This window comes from Acomys russatus, chromosome 3 (assembly GCF_903995435.1).
Source record: "Acomys russatus chromosome 3, mAcoRus1.1, whole genome shotgun sequence".
In the NCBI taxonomy this organism is placed as follows: Eukaryota; Metazoa; Chordata; class Mammalia; order Rodentia; family Muridae; genus Acomys; species Acomys russatus.
The window spans coordinates 62,193,946-62,211,641 of NC_067139.1; the positions used below are offsets into that span (position 1 = coordinate 62,193,946).

Consider the following 17,696-nt stretch of genomic DNA (forward strand, 5'->3'; position numbering starts at 1 on the left):
TATATGGTGCTAGAGATGGAATTCAGGGCTAAGCAAATGCAAAGAGATACACTCCCAGCCTCATTCTCTTTAATTCAGCATCTTAATTCCACAAATATATCTCTCATTCCCATAACAGGACCCCACATCCAGGATCATCTTGGGCATTATCAATGCCAGTAAGTGATGCTCTAGTGGAGTGGTTCCCAACTTTCCTATGCTGCAGCTCTTTAATATACTCTCGTGTTGTAGTGACCTCAACCTTAAAATCATTTCACCACTTCAAAACTGTAATTTTGCTACTGTTAGGAATCATAAGTAAATATTTAATATGCAACCCCCAAAAGGGTAGAGACCTACAGGTTGAGAACTGTTACCCTCGTGAAATTCCCCCATCAAATACTAATAGAAAAATTTAGCATCTCTATGCTATGCCTTCTGTTATGCACATGCTGACTTAACCTTCTCTCCTCCATGTCAGATTCCATGACTCTCTGTTACTTCTCTCCGCACCTCTTTGAAAGAAGCCTTATTTCCTTAGTTCCTTCTTTTGTGCTAAGCTGGTATGATAATCAGTTTTGTGTCAATTTTGCTAGGCTACTGTATCAAGTTATTCAACTGAACACAAATCTAAGAGCTATTAAGGAGATATTTTACAGATGTTAATATCAGTAGCCAGAAGACTTTAAGCACAGAAAATTATTTTTAATAACGTGGGCAGCCCTCCAACTGGCCGAAGATGAAATTCTGTCTCAAGAGCACATTATCGGTCTAAAGCAGAGAGTCTCAACCTGTGGGTCATGACCTCTTTGGGGGTTAAACTATCCTTTCACAGGGGTCACCTAAGACCATCTGAAAACACAGACATTTACTTTACAGTAGCAAAGTTACAGTTATGAAGTAGCAATGAAAATAATTTTATGATTTGTGATCACCACAACATGAGGAGCTTTATTAAAAGGTTGCGGCATTAGGAAGGTTGAGAACCTCTCTAGTCTAAAGTTCTTCACCTACCTACTTATGCTGAAGACTGCAAACCTGCCAACCCTCACATTAGAAAATTCTTGGAAATTATATCTATGTACCCATCTTCTATACCTCCTACTGTTTTATTTTAAAGATTTATTTAGCCAAGTGTGGAGGTTAGGGAGGCACAGGCAAGAAAATGGACTTTTGTGAGTTCAAAGATAGCATGGTCTGCTAACTGAGTTCAGGCCAGCCAAGGCCACATACTGAAAATCTAGTGTCAAAAAATTAACAATAACAATAATTTATCTATTTTTATGTCTATCAGTGTTTGCCTGCATGAAGGTGTTCTATGTGCATACTTCAAGTCAGACCTCCTGGAGGTGGAGTTAGAGACAGGGGTGAGCCACACCATGTGGGTCCTGGTAATATAACCTGGGTCCTGTACTAGAACAGCAAGTGCTCTTAACCACTGAGCTTTCTCATCTCTTACTGGTTTTGATTCCCATAAGAACTGTGTTAAACCTGAAAAAAACCTTACCCTGAATAAAACTGAGTGCCTTACTTTTATTTCGTTATAATAATTTAAATAATGTATTTGGGGGAAGGGAGGTCACAAACCAGACTGATAGATTTAAATAGATTTAAATTCAAGACTTCATACCTTAAATGAACCTGGCACAGTGCTTCAAACTCCCTATACTCCCATCCTATTCTGCTTGCCTGATGCTCTACTTCATTAAAAAAACAAAAACCACAGAGATCAGAGTCAGAATAGTATTCACCTTCCAGAGGGCAAGCTTCCTTGGAAGAGCACACACTGATTCTCTTACCTGACAGAAAGCACCAATCCTCTGACAAGGGCGAAATATGCCCTTCTTCTTGCAGAGGACCCACATTCAGTTCCCAGCACCCACATTGAGTGGCTCACACCTGTCTGTAATTCCAGCTCTACAGGCTGACACTCTTCTTCCCTCATGCGCGCACACACACATCCTACCGTGCACAAACTCAATTTCCCTACACAGATACACACATAATTTTAAGTAAAGATAAAATTTAAAAATTTTTACATACACAAACAGGCCAGAAGCCAGGAAGTATCTAAGAAATTAAATGAAAGAGAATTAGCCCCACCAGAAGGCACACCATAAACTGAAGCAATTAAAACTGAATGACTTGATTTCCAAATGCTAGACAGGTCAAGGGAATAGTAGTGGCTCAAGCACACATGGAAATTCAGTAAATAATAAAGGCAACAGTTTAAATCAGTAGGACAAAAAATACATATTTATTTAAGTAATGCTGAAGCAACTGGATGATTATCTGGTCACATACATAAAATCATACCCTACGAAAGGACAACAAATTTACAAATTTAGAAAACACATTTCCAAAATCCAGCCTGGAGCCATTTCCCTAGATTTTGCAAAATCCCTTAGATTTTGCAAATCTAAGAAAATGAACAACAAAATCAAGGATAAGGTCAGTTCCTAAGGGGAAAAACAAATACAAATAGCCCTTCCATGATGTTTAACCTCACTCCTAAAAGCAACAAAGAAGCAGTTATCCTTACCCAGTTCTGGTGCAAGGAAACTGAATAAATATCAAAACTACAAATGCTCATATACTCAGAGCCACCAGTTTCACCTCTACAAGTTTATCCTATACATTTTAAACATAATATAAAGTGATATGTACACAAGATAATCTACTTGGTCCAAAACAACCTAACTGCACATTAAAACAAAACAAAACAAATACAAAGAGCAAGTTAATTTAGTAGCACTTCTTCCTTTTTTAAGACAGGGTCTTAATAGGTGGCCCTAGAACTCACTATGTATACCAGGCTAGCTTCGAATTCACGGATATACAACTTACCTCTGCTTCAGGAACATCAGAATTAAGGCATGTGTCAATACACCTGAGCAAATGACACACCTTCTTAATGAAATTAAGCACTTGATATTTGTGCCTGCCCCCAAATGCATGTGTCAAAGTCATAACCTCCAAAATGGCAGTTCAGATGAAACCACTAGGAAGTAATGGTAGATGAGCTTGTAAGGGTGAATTAATGCCCTTAGAAGAATATGAGACCAAAGCACTCTCTGTTCATGTGAGAATGCAGGTAGAAGAATGAGGGCCCTCACCAAAGGAACCAATTGGTCAGCGTGAGAGCTTTATTTCTGTTGTTTAATCTACCCTGTGTATGACATTTTATTATAGGAGGCCAAACAGACTAGACCAATGCAATACCACAAGCTACTTTTAAAAATGTAATACAGCAACATGAAGTAACCTCTAAGCTCTATTAAGGAAAAAAGAAAATTGCAAAGGACAACAAATCTGCAACACTTAGATACAAAGGTAGAGGGAGAATGGTATTCAGCATGATTCCCTTCCTGGAAAGAGCAAAATCCATGAAAACCAAAGTGAAAGGTTTCTTAAAAAATAAGTGTGCCCTCTACAATGGGGGAATCTAACAAAACTGGCAAGAGACTTCATAATCTTTACTTGTGCCAATTATTGTAGTGTCTATGCTTTATTAGTGTGTCTGATTACATGCACATTATGTTCTACCTGTGGCCCAGGAGCTTGCATGTAGCTGAGACTAGCTATGAAGGTGGCTCAACACCAAACAGTAAGTCTTCTAAAAACACTGCATTGAAGCTGCTATTGCTTTTGAGGAGAAAACTCCAATGCCCAGTTCTAAAATGTGAGCCTTATACCTGACAAGGTCTTGTCACTCTCAAAAGGTTGGATATACCTATCAGGATCTGCACAAAGTGGTAGACACGTTGTATCATCTTTCTCAAATTCATCTTACAGAAAAAGCCCTAATTCTGAAATACAGTCCCACCCTGGGTTTTGAATAAGAGAGATCTACATTTACTGGTACATAAATCAACTATTTTTGGAAGGATCCCCAGGAACACTGTTTCCAAGTAAAGGAACTGGGTGGCTGGCACAGTGTGCATCACTTTTTAAGTCTTTGAAATGTACCATTCTGTCAAAATATAGATGAAATGTAAATAAATTCTCAGTGAAACAAAGTCAGACTGCTTTGGGATTTGTTTTAGCTGCAAAGTGACCCTTTCTCTAGTCTGCAGCAACAGCTTTCCCCCCTCTATCTCACCTTCAGTTAACTTCTGAGTAAGAGGTCCATCCTCTCAAGAGTCAGGGAATATGAGTTCCTATCTCACAAACAGCCTTCAAGAACTCTGAAATCCTCAGTGCTTTTGGAGTCCTCCCAGGCATGGCAGGTGTGTGGGGCTGTCCTAGTAACATGGTGGTCGGCAGGCTGGGTCCTCTGAGCATCAGAAAGCGTCTCAGTACTGGAGAAAGACTTAATTTTTAAGTGCTCTGAGCACAGATAAAGCTTTACCTTCAGAGCCTCAATACAAGTTGGAGGACTCCAGTACAAGCAATGCCTTCTCTCCCGTTTGCTTTTCATACTTTTTGTAAATGTATTTCAATACTCTTTTTGGAACACATTTACTGAGGTCTGCCTTTTATGATTTTGATTCTTCTGTACACTTTCAACTATAACCAAACATTAGGAAACATACTTTGCTTTCTGTACTTTATTAAGCAAGCAATATAATTTTTTGGACAGACGAGTCTTTTAATAGGGAAAAAAAAAAAAAAAAAACCAAAAACCAAAATCCACACGTCCAACAGTAGCAACACTGTTTTTTCACCCAATTCTAGACAGCCCTGAGTTTCACTTCTTCACCTGGGGGGTGGACACAACCACAGCGTGTCTCCCTCATAGGGCTCCAGTGTCAAATGTTCCTGGGGCTTCACGGTCCCCTGCTGCATCTTCTTCATTTCAGACGACAGCACAGCTTCTGTGGAGGCTGTGGAGTTAATGCAGTTGGCCTTAATGGAAATTACAAAATGTCCTCCATTCCGCAGGAAGGTGTGGGCAATTCAGGGCCACAATATGGGTTTGGTCTGGCTGGGCTATATTGGCAAAGATCACATCCACCACTGTGATAAGCATGCGGTATTTGTGTAGGTGCCGAGCATCGTCAATTACAGGTATATTGTTGGTCCTCTTCTTGGCCAAGTTGATGAGGTCACGGCCAGAGCAGTGGGAGAACTCAATTGCATAGAGCAGACCATCCAGGCTGACAATATCAGAGACGTGGGAGACAGTGGCACTTAAGGCTGCACCAAGGTAGCTCTGGCTTGATGTGGATCTGGTCTACACCGCCAAGGATTGATGTTGCCAGCTTGAAGCGGAAGAGGTTCCAGGCTCCATACTTAATTTTGTCATCCTCCTCTGAAATACTTTCTTCTCTCCAGACACAGATTCTCTAGGGACCAGATTCTTTGTGATAAGGGCATCCTCCTTTCCACAACAGATAGAGACACCTCCATGCTGACGTGGTTCCACCATCACACTCTTCCTTGACTGGTTTCCTCTTTGGCCCCAGAAGCCCCGACCTCAACCTCCAGCAAAGCCTTGTCCTCCACCAAAGCCTCTGAGGCCTCCTGGTCCTCCTCCTCTACCGCCTCTGCCACCAAAGCCTCCTCTGCCACCAAAGCCACGCCCACAGGGGCTGACACCTGGCTTCATTACTGTGTTCTGGTAGTTGAGCATCCCCTACCTCCATGAGTCTCAGGCTTTCGCACATGGAAAGGAGCACATGAGCATGGCAGCAGCAAGCTGTATTTTTTAAAGGTAGACTAAGCCATGCTAAGGCTGGAACATTTCCAAATGTCTCAAAGGCAAAGGAATTCCTAATGAAATGGCCAAAATGTTTGCTTCTCTGTTAGGACAGGCATACTTGTCCTTATCCCCTGTGAAGTTAGATTCAGACCACAGAAGGGAGACTGACTTTACTTCAGTGCTAACCACCTCAAGTGGCATAGAGTATGTTCTCAGTATTCTGGCTCAGGTAACATCAGTGTCTTCACAGTTGCTATCCTTAAGAAGGAACAAAAAAATGCGACATACCATTTATATATATATATGTATGATTAAACATAAATGAGAGCATTACATTTTCTTCAAATATATTACATGATTAGAATTATTCTCAGCTCTTAGATTCCTACTTTGCAGATATTCGCCAAAATAAACCTAGGAAAGCGCAGGGAATACCTTATTGTAGGAAATGGCTTTAAAAGGGGGAGAAGGAATGGCTTTATACCAGAGATTATTACTTAGTTTTAGAGAGTTTCCAAATTTTAAGGCAGAGTGGATTACTGGTCCAAATGTTAACACAAATAATCTCAGTCAATTCAGGTTAGTTGAAATTTTCAAACTTTTAACAAATCTACTAGTGATGTGGACAGAAACAACTAGCATATCCTGGAGCACCTAAATATGCACTTGACATCAAAATGATTTAAAATTTACTTGACATTTTGCATTCATTCAAAGCTTTAAAAAAAAAGTGAAAACTCAAATTTCCTTAACTGCTTTATTTACCACCCAAGAACCACAGCAGTCTGTACATTGCCTTAATATAAACCTGAGGATACTATGGGTTGCATGATATTATTCTTCTCATCTAAGGGCTAATAAAAACTGACTGAGATATGCTATACAACCTGAATTAGCAATGTCACAGAATTAGTTACATGTGGAATATGGGCCTGGGACTTAGATCAGATGGCCCTAAAGTCATGGTAGCCACTTCCTAAGTTTTATTTCCTAAACTTTTTAAAGAATTGGCAAATCCTAACCAAATCTGAAATCTCTGAAGACCTAACAAGAGACAATGATAATTGGTCTATTTGTAATGTAACTCACAGCATACAGAAAAGAATGGCACATATTTTCTCAAAGCCCTCATACACACAAATTTAAAAACTAAACTGTTCATAGACAAACAGCAGACTCTGGTCGGGGAGGCTTTTCACATCCTTTAAAGGAGTATAATTCACTGTGTAACTATGATTTAAGTCCCCTCTTGTGACCATAAACTTCTTGGGGTTAATGAACTCCCCATTTTCACATATTCCACAGTCTTGGAAGAGTATTTCATCAGAAGGCATGGTGCTGTGAAACAAATAGAATTTACCATTCAAAAAATTCTAGCTTATGGCAAAAACTGTTGTGTAAGTCTGATACTAGAGACAAATTAACAATGTTTGGATTCTTTTCTTGTCTAGAGTTTTCCAGTCACTCTAGAACTCCAGTGAAGCCAGGCGTGGTGGCGCACGCCTTTAATCCCAGCACTAAGGAGACAGAGGCAGGCAGATCTCTGTAAATTCAAGGCCACCCTGGTCTACAAAACGAGTCCTGGACAGCCAAGGACAGCCAAGGCTATACAGAAAAACCCTGTCTAAAAAAAAGAAAAAAAAAAAGAATTACAAATACATTTTAAAAAAACAAAAAACTCCAATGAACAACTTGTAGAGGTGGCTCCACCCTTGCTGATGGCAAGGTGCCAAGGAAACGTAAGTCTTGATTCCTGGACTGTCTTATTCCCATATACTGTTCTGAAAGGCGGGATGACTCATGTAAGTACTTCTACCACCTTTTAGTAAGTTCTGAAGGCTAACACTTTTCTAAACCCAAAGCTTGGGAGAGCTGCACTAGGGTAGGAATGCACAGCTACTGGATGCTCAGGTAGTCATCAGGACTGAGACAAGAAGCATCACAGCTCAAATAGGCAAGTGATTCATGTGGAAAGCTCCACAGGTTATGAATTCCTTGCCCGACATGACTTGACCAGTCTTCTAGAGAGCTGGCACCTAAGTCAGACCTTATACCTCTACACTGGCAGCAAAGCATCTCAAATATGGAGATGATTCAAATTTGTCAACTGACACACGAGGCAAAGCAACAAGGAGCAGGTTCTATTCATCAACCCCTTAATTCCCAGTAGGATGCTTTATGGCTAGTTATTAACAATTGCTGTTTCACTAGCCATCTAGTATCTTCTCTAGGACATTTCCATAATATCACTCATGGAACAAATAATTATGATTCTAACTGTATTCATTTTGGTACAATTTATTCTTTAGCTTGGGCGGCCCAGACTGGCCTCAAACTCATCTTGCCTTGGCCTCCCAAATCCTAGGATTACAAGTATTCACCACCATGTATGGCTCAATTTACTCTTACACTAATTTCCTTTCCAAGTCATTTCTCTCAGAATTTAAAGGAGTACAAGGTATACAGTTTTCATGTCTGCCATGACAATTAAAGGGTAGTCTTTTCAAAGTCATTAAGGGAATGTATTTATTAACAGAATCCATACTCTCTTCCTTTTGAACACCAGACAGCTTTTTTAAAAAAGGGGTGGGTGGGGTTCTGTGTGGCACAATGATGCTCCAGAATAGTGTAGTGCTGATCAATGAATAATTATAGGAATAGACTACAAACCACTAAAAAGTATACTCTCTAAGGGCAACTCTTTTATGTGAAGTAAATCTCAAGAAAACTGCTTAAACAACAGAATTTAGAAAACCTAACTGAATCTATGTTGTCTGTGAATCACTCATATAATTTCTTAATTCTGGAATCCCTTCTGGATAACTAGGTAAAGCAATAAAGGTTTGGAACTTCAAGACCTATATATCTCATAGTAATAGTCATTTTCTTATTTTTCATTTCTAGTTTACAGTAAATTCTTATGAACTACTTTCATATCAAGAAGAAATGTTTTTTTAAATAGTGAGATGTGCCAAACCTTGGAGTTTTAAACCCATATGCTTTGTGAGGTGGATGAGTACAAGTTAAGTCTTAACCTTCCTAGTAAGCACCTCTAAAATATTAAGCAACTCTCAACTACTAGAAATCAAATATTTCTAAAATACATTTAAATAGCTTATTGTACTTTTTTACTTACAGAAATAAAATAAAAATAAAAGTAAAACCTTGTGAAATAGTCATAAAAGGATAAATATGGCGCAGTGGGTCTGGTCCTCAAAGCCTAGGAACCTGAGTTTGATGTCTAGAATCCACATAAAGGTGGAAGAAGACAGCCAATCCCACACAGCTGTCTTCTGGCACATGTGACCCCCTCCCCCAAGACATCAGACACACACATCCACGACAATAATTTTTTAAGGGAGCAAATGCAATCACGTTAGAGTCTGAGTGGAACACCACTGTTGTGTCTGGATGTAGTCATACATACGATTAGAGAAAGCCCTAGCTAAAATATTGGAAGTGGACAAAGAATCCAACCTTTATAATGCTCAACTTTTATCATGTATATATAGACAGTCACCCCACAATCCTCTACTTTATTAACTACATACAAAAAAATTTCAGGGGTGGTTTTAGGATAGATAATGGCCTTTAGAAGTTAAAAAAAAAAGTGATTCCAAACAACCCTCTGTGGTCTTAACATGTAATATCCTCTTTTAATTTATGATTAGCCACCTGAGGGTAACATGTGACACTTTGAAACTTCGTGGAGATTTAAGGCTTAACTTCAAATGTTTGTCTATAAAAGTCTTTTAATCAACCCAACGTGTATGACTTCCATGCTAGATGCCAGAGGAATGATGCAAGATACGCCTCTAAGTACCATTTTGCTTGCTTGCTTTCGTCATACACGGCAGCAAACCCCTCAGGTTTAACAGTCTCAACAAGAGAACTGAGGTAACCATTACCAAAGACAAAAAAACCGGGGGAAGGAGAGATGCAAAATTTAAGAATAATGATGGTATATATATTTAAGCCAAACCTAGCTCTTCTTCCTAACGTAACACTACCCTTGGAAGTTCCAGTAAAATGAGCCAAATACCTTACTTAACATACATCCTTTATATAACCGGCTCACTTAAAGGCACATCTATTCTCTTCCATAGTACCCTATTATTAAGGTCTTCCTCTTGGCCTTCCCATCTTCTCCATCTGGATACAGAACTAACAGTTGCCAAAATGAATGAACGAAATAAACAGATGTTCTAACTGACCAAAAGGTGTTGATCTCAAAACACAATAGGCCGACAGACTAGAATTCTACTGAAAAGACCACTTAATTTTAGAAGTAAAAATAGCAACTACCGGACATCGTGCAAGCCAACATGTTCTTAAATTCCCGGTGGGATGGGGGAACTTTTGGGAATGAAAATGCAGTGTTCCTTATGGCACCTTAAAACAGACTTGGTACTACCTAGTCTGGACCGGGAATCGACGCGCAAGACAAAGAGACAGCGGTGGGGGAAAGTCAAAAGGTCAGCGCCAGGCGCCCCTCTCAAGGCGCGGCCCGTAGGCCGGCGCGCTCGCGGCTACCCGGCTCTTCTCGGCGTCGCCGCACTCACGTCCGCACAAAGAAACCGCCCACAGTCCAAACACGCTCCCCTTGGGTGCGGGAGGAGTATGCACGGTCGCGTTGGCCCGACCTCCGCGGGAGCACCTCCGAATTTGCCGCCCACCCGCTCCATTATCCCCCGCGCGACGTGGAAGCGGGCCGGAGCGGCTAAGCCAGGTCGCGCGGGGTGGACCACGCCCCCCGCTGCCCCCGCCGCCCGCGCTATTGTTCCCGCGCCGCCCCCGCCCCGCGCGCGTTCCCGGGAGGGGGTCACGGCCGGGGGAAGGCGGCGGCCGCCCGAGCCGCGGCGCCCGCGCACTCACCCGGCAGTGCAGCCAACGGCGACCGGGAAGTCCGTAGCGGAGAGCGGCGCCGTCCCGCGGTGCCCGTGGCCGCTACTCAGCCCTGCTCGCGGCTCCGCGATTCGGCCGCAACGTCCGGCCTCGGCCGCTCCGCTGACTAACAGGGACGCGGGCCGTCTACGCGCACGCCCGCCCACGTCATCGCGCAGGGCCCCGCCCCCGCGCCTGCGAGCGGCCTGGAGGCGGGGCGGCCCCGGGGGCCCGGATTATGGAGGCGTGGCCCCGCGGATGGAGGCGTGGCTACACCGGAGGGAGGGCAGCAGTGCTGGAGGTCGCCTGAGGGCGGGGCCGCGGGCCGCGACTGGAAAAGCCGCGTGTGAGGGGCGTGGCCGGGAATAGCAGGGGGCGGGTCCGCGACGGCACGTGGCGGCGCGTGGCGGTGAAACACCAGACGTAGACTAAGCCTGCTGGGTTGCTAGCCTCGCGTGGAGGCGTTTGGGGGTTAGTGTTTGAAGGTCAGGCACGCGTGCCAGGGCACACACCTGAGCCATGGAGAATCCTGCTTTGACAGACACTCTTCCAGGGCCTAACACCCACCAACAAGTAAGCATTCTTTAGCTCCCAAGGAAAAGTTGCCTCTCTTTTTCCCCCCAACCCTCCTGCTCCAGTCTTTGCGTTGTCTGATTTACCTCCAAGGCCTCCCGGCTCCCGCAAACGTTAGCTATGGACTGATAAACTGACCAGCCTAACCATCTGACTATGGATGGAAAGAAATTTAAATACTATCATTCATGCAGTAGAATGGGTTTAGCACTTTAACGACCATGTGTTCAAAGGCATTCTTACCAACGAGGGAGAATAACATATCACATAGAGAAAGAAGCAAGAAACACGTACATACAGAATGATTCTACGTGTATATATAAAATGCATGACTTTCACAGTATATGAAACTTGGAAAGAGGCAAGGCGTGGTGGAGAATGCCTTTAATCCCATCACTCCGAGAGGTAGAGGCAAGATAATCTTCGTGAGTTCAGAGCCAGCCTGGTCTACAGGGCGAGTCCAGGACAGTCAAGGATACACAGAAAAAAACAAAACAAAACAAAACAAACAAAAATCCAATCTCAAAAAAACCAAAATAAAGAAAATTGGAAAGAAATATGTCAATTGTAGGAAATAAAGGGCAGTCTCCTATGTGGTATCCTATAATTTCCAAAATACATAAATATGTATCAAATAAATTAAGGTAGACTATGTTCCTGTTACACGTTGAGATGCTGTTGCCAGTGATGCATTCATGAGACAAGTGTGAAGATTCATTCATTCTCTCCCCATTTCACATCTCTCAGCAATTTTTTATTCCATTCATTTCTTCAGTAAATATTTTATCACCTGCTCGTTCTCTAAAGGCAGTGTCATAGCGCTACCAATAAATAGAGCTTACAGAGAATTCTTATGGTATGAAAATAATAACTAAACACAAATAAAAGTATCAACATTAGAATACAAATTTTAAGGATACATCAGACTATGAAAGGAACCAATAAATTAAGTAGGCCAAGAAAGTTTTCTCTAAGGCACTGCCTCCTGAGTTGAGAGCAGATTTGACCAGACAGAAATTATATGGCAGAGTTAACTCTGTGTGAAGGTCCTGTGATGAGAGAGCAAAAGAACAGGGAAAACTGAGAAAACTGGACAGGCCAGCTATGTTAGAACAACAAAGAAAAAGACAACAAAGTGACAACAAGAAGACCGATAAAAAGACAAAAACTGTATGTTGGAAACATCTTTATTCCAGGCACAGTGGGAAGGGCCTGGTATGCCAACAGCAATAGAGAGTGTGATCATACCGCCATCTTGAAAAAAATCTCTTACTGCAAAGAGGCTTCTCTAGATCTCTCAAGATGGACCTCTTCTCCACGTACAATTCTTACTAAAAAAAAAAAAAAAAAAAAAAAAGTTCTTCTCATTAAAAGAGAAGACATTGGTACCAACTACATTGGTAGTTCAAAGGTACTGCAGGACACTTGGGTAGACCCTGTGGCAGAAAAGACAGCACCTGTGCCCTGCTCTCTTCCTTTGGGTGAATTTAGGGAAGACCCACTGTTATCTCCATCTGTTCCAGGGCTACCCCTCACCTTATCCTTGAGATGCCAACATGGAGCTCATGACAGATGGACAGGCATTTAGTCTACCACAACCCTGGGCAGAAGGACCCCTATGAAGTTCCAATTTTTGCCAAAAATACCTCAATTAGATGTGGAATTTGAAACTGCTCTTTATGACCCCATTAAGAGGATTTCTAGCATTACCCAGTTAAAGAGTCCTTGTGTGTAGGTGGCAGGCTTTTGAGGCTCTCAGCAAGCAAGTGTGATGCATGTGGTTGCTGTTGCCTTGCCAGCAGCCTATAATAGGACAGGATTTGTCTCACCTCCCTAAGGCCCTCAAATGCTAATGAAAAGATACAGATCCTTCAGGAAGGCAGAGGTTGTGAAGCAAATTGTTCTCCGACACAGTAGGATACCAACCAAGACAGACAACAATGAACTGTATATTCAAAGGAGCAAGCAGAGGGGATTTTGAATGTTCCTTCGGGAGAAATTGATGCAATTTTGAGGAGATAGTACTACATCAAGTCCCCCGATCCAATCACTCACTACAGGCTGTATACATATGTGAAATACCATACTAACCTCTAGAAGTAGGTACAATTAATGTTAACTTTTTTTTAATTAATGTTACTCTTAAAAGGAAAGTGTTTTAAAGACAATTTTGTAAAAAAAAAAAAAACAAAACAAAACAAAAAAAAAAACTTAAGTACTTCTTTATTTCTGCTCTGAAGCAGATTACCAGACAGTACTGCTGTCATTTACAACGGTCACGTTCTTTGCCTCTCTTACTAAAAAGCACACAGAATTCACTCTAAGGATAAAGGTTGCCATCACTAGTCAGCCCTCCCTGCCCCACAGCTTGCGGGATTGGGAAGGGGTTGGAAGTGATAACGGTTTAAGGACACAGGACGAGGCAGAGAGGAGCGTTATGAGCCTTTCAAGTGTGACTCTCTTTAACAAGTGACAGCTACCCAGGAGCACAGGGGAGTGTTCCTTACTGAACCCAAGGCATTCTATTAGATGCTCCATTAGATGCTTAAAGGGCAAATCATCCGCAACGACAGTGCCTAGGCGATGCTGTAACCATCCAGGCAGGAGCAGAGATAACCTAAAAAGAAACCCTGCTCCCCTCCCTGTGCCACTCTTTATTGAGACAGCTGTTCTCCAGGACTGGAATTTCCCCGTGGATTGCATGCTGGGAGAAAAGGAATAGACCGAAAGCCTGGTGCTAGCCAGAGTAGAGATTTCACGCAGGGCTGAGTACTTGTCAGGTCATTTTGCAAGGGAGACTGGAGCCCAGACAAGGATGGGTCAGTGATGAGCAGGACCACACCTTCACTGACCCAGACTGCTTAGTTACATTTACCCCTAGCCTTCTATTTAAACCTAAATCCCACGTCAGTAGAAAGGGTGTCAGTGAACCTTTCTATTCCTCTTCCCAAAGTGACCACATTGAATAAATATTCTTCTTCTGCTTTGCACTGTCTGTTTAATTGGTTTATTAGGCATAAGTTGATAGCTTGTCCGGGCTTGTTAGGACACAGGCTCTGATACTGACGGCTCTGGTAACTTTTTTTTTTTTTTTTTTTTTTCAAGCCATGTCCAGGAGAATAGATAAATTTCAAGTGTGAGCTATTCATGACAAATTCACTCTGAATGGAGAGCAAAGAATGGGCTCACGGAGGTGATGGGATCACGCCATCGCGGCGAGTTCTCTACTTGCCGTTTCAGCCAGCGTCAGTGCCTTTCCCCCTGTGTTTGGAAAGCAAAGGAAGGAGTATCTAGACTTTGCACTGGACTCTTGGGAGGATCTGAGCCTTCTAAGTTTCTCCCCTATTGGTGCAACTCCGGCTTTGCCTTCCTTTTCAGTTTGGCATTCTGAGGACTGGCTTTGTTTAAGCAGTGTCCGTTCTATTGAACTCTCGGGCCTCTTGTGCGGTTTCGACGGGAGGGTTTCAGTTTTGGAAGTTCTTCTTAGCAGATTTTGCATTACCGCTAAGTACGTGGGAGCTGTGTTGGTGGTTAATCTTGACTGTCAATATGATGGGATTTAGAGTCACCAAGGAAACAAATCTCTGAGTAGATCTGAAGGGGTGGCCTACATTAGACTAACTGAATGCGATAAGATTTCCCTAAATGTAGGTGGTATCCTTCCAATGGGCTGTGGTCCCAGACTGAGTAAAATGGAGGAAGAGAACTGAGTACAAACATCCACTGCCTTCTGCCTCCTCACTGTGGGCTGTGATGTGACCTCCTCCTACAGCTGCTGTACCTTCCCTGCCAGCATGGGCTGTATCCGTGGGAACCAGAACCAAAATAAACCTTCTCATCTTTAAGTTGCTCTTGTCAGGTATTTTGTCATAGCAACAAGACAAGGAATGAGTATCATGATTTGATTTATTGTTTGGTAGAGAGGGCTAGAATGGTCTTTGGGGGCTTTGTTGAGGCATTGGGGTATTGTTGAACCATGGAGGCAAGGTTGTTGAGGAGATTTCTACTGTGATTTGTGTAACCATGGAAACTAAGTCTATCTATCTTGGTACCCACCAGGGAGAATTCTAGATGAGTAGACTTCTGTAAATGTATGGCTTCTTTAAAGGTTTGGTTCTTATGTTTAATTATGTCCATGCATGTGTCAATGTGTGGATAAGTGCACCTGAGTGCGGGTGCTTTCAGAGGCTGAGGCATCCGATTATCTGGGAGCTGGAGTTACAGGTAATTTTGAGCAGCCACACACAGATGCTGGGACCCAAACCTACCGAGCCATCCCTCTAGCCCCATAGACTTCTGATTTCTAAAACAGCATGTGGCAGAGTTTAATCTGTCCCTGGAGTTTCTGAAAATAACTGAGTTGCAAATTTGTGGCCATTTCATTCTTCAATTATTTTTGAATTTATGGTATGCTAAGACTGCTATTCTTGGCACGTATAATTAGAAGAATATGTGCGTTTTACTCATATGCGAATACTTGGGACCATTAGTGAACTATGCTAATACTAATGTGTAGGAGCTGTTGCCTCTGTTTGTTTATTTATTTGTTTGTTTTCCTTTTCTTTTGACAAAAGATGAACTAAAATGCAAGAATTTGGTCTGGGGAGAAGCTCAGTGCATGAAGAACTTACTTTATAAGCATGAAGAGCAAAGCTTAGATCCCATGTAGGAGCTGGGCAAGGGTGGCCACCACCTGTAAACCAGCACTTTAACCACATGGAACTGGCTTGGGACAGAGGGGGGCTGACAAGCTAGGCCAGCCAGAATTAGCAAGATCCAAGTTCAGCAAGAGGCTCTATCTTGATAAATAAAGTGGAGATCCATCAAAGAAAGCATCAACTTCAAGCCTCTACACACACACACACACACACACACACACACACACACACACACACACACACACACGGTGTGTGTGGCTGGGGAGGCTAATAACAGTAAAAATGAAGGAAAACCAAAATCAAAACCAAAACCCTATTTATCCAGGACTTTACTAAAGTCAGGCCTACCTAACTAAAATGTTAACTACTTGAAATGCTAATTTGAAAAATATTGATTTACGTGTGTGTGTGTCCTGTATACACATATGTGCATGTTGTGTGTTTGTGCATGAATAGAAGCCAGAGTAGGATACTGAGCATCCTGTTGTATCACTTTCCTACCTTTCCTTAAGACAGAGGCTGATGGCCAGCAAGCTTCAGCAATCATTTTGTCTTTGCTCCTTACGGCATGGTGCCTTACAGGCATCTGCATGGCTGTGCCTGGCTTTTTATATGGGTACTGGAGATTTGAACTCAGCTCTTCTTACCTATTGAATTATCTACCTGTCCCTGAAATGTTAGTTTTCAACTTTCTTGATGATGTAATGACTTGGGTCTGGCATTTTTAGATGTTATTTCTAAATGTTAGTTGTAGTTAGGAGTAGAGCCTTGTAGTCCTTAGCACTCGAGGCTCTCCCTCATATCCTCAATAGCCCAGTTAAACAATGGGAATGGTGAAAGGTGAAAATAAGAAAACGCATTTCCTGTGGTCAATGGAGAAGAAGAACAAATAAAAAATTCAGTGACCCCCTGTGAAGGTTAATATCGGTTGCCAACTTGGTAGGACTTGCAATAATCAGAGAGACCAGACTCTGCGGAAGTCTGTGAGGGCATTTTCCAGGTTAGGTTAGCTGAGATTAGAACAAGCACCATCAGTTTGGGAAGCACCATTGCACAGGCTGGGTACTGCACTTCTCAAAACTGAGTTAATTAGCTGAGCATCAGCATTCCTTTCCGGCTGCTTCTCGACTGCAGATGCAATGGCCCAGCTGCCTCAGGTCCCTGCCACCATACTGCCTCTACCATGACAGACTGTACCCCAGAACTCTACGTCCAAACAAACTCCTCTACCCATCAGTTGCCTTTGTCATGGGATTTCGTCACAGCAACAAAACAAGTAACATACAGATATTGGTACCTCAAAGTGGAGGCCTGTTGTGATAAACATGACCATACACGATTCTTGGCCTTTGGGAAGTGATTTGCAAAAGGAATGTGGAAAAGGTTGAAATTCTGAGCTGGGAAAGACCTTGAACGCTGTAAGCACTATTCAGAATCCATGGGCTGCTATAGTGGGTGCTGAGAGACATGCACACAGCAGAGGCTCAGAGCATGATGTTTCTCTACATGGGGAACAAGGACCCTATTGGGAACTGGACGAGGGACCATTTTGTGATATTCTGGCAAAGAACCTGGTTGCGTTCTGCCTGTGTCCAGAGAATCCGAGCAAGGTTGAATGTAAAGGCAATAGCCTGGCAGAGGAAATGTCAAGACAGGATGTGCCAGGGTTAGTCCTCAGTGACCGTTTCTGGAGCTGCAATCTGCCAGACCACCTTGTAGGAGAAATTTGAGCCCAGACAATGTCCTGTCCACGAGGAACTGGCCCCCACCTGACCAGGACTGCTTAATTATGGATACCTCTTGTTCTCTATATGATCCTGAACCTCCTGTCAAGGCATAAGGATGGACTTGTGGAGGGTGTGTGTGCACAGGGTGTGGTGGTGGAGTGGGGGGTGGGGGGGTGGTGAGATTGGGGGGTAGGGGTAGGGTGGGGGGATGGGGTGGGGGAGGAGTGGGGG

At 42.8% G+C, this 17,696-nt stretch overlaps 1 protein-coding gene and 1 pseudogene across 3 annotated transcripts in view; both read right to left on the reverse strand.

Annotated features, from left to right (window-relative positions):
• Mapk8 (mitogen-activated protein kinase 8) overlaps window positions 1-10,665 on the reverse strand; it is a 69,235-nt gene extending 58,570 nt beyond the window's left edge. For 2 of the 3 annotated variants that reach the window (XM_051141847.1, XM_051141854.1), the window contains exon 1: window positions 10,499-10,665. The gene's annotated coding sequence lies outside the window, so the exon portion shown is untranslated. The remainder of the gene's footprint in view (window positions 1-10,498) is intronic. The other variant, XM_051141858.1, reaches the window with a different exon arrangement.
• Window positions 4,678-5,886, reverse strand: LOC127187100 (rRNA 2'-O-methyltransferase fibrillarin-like; annotated as a pseudogene).
• Window positions 10,666-17,696: the final 7,031 nt, after the last annotated feature.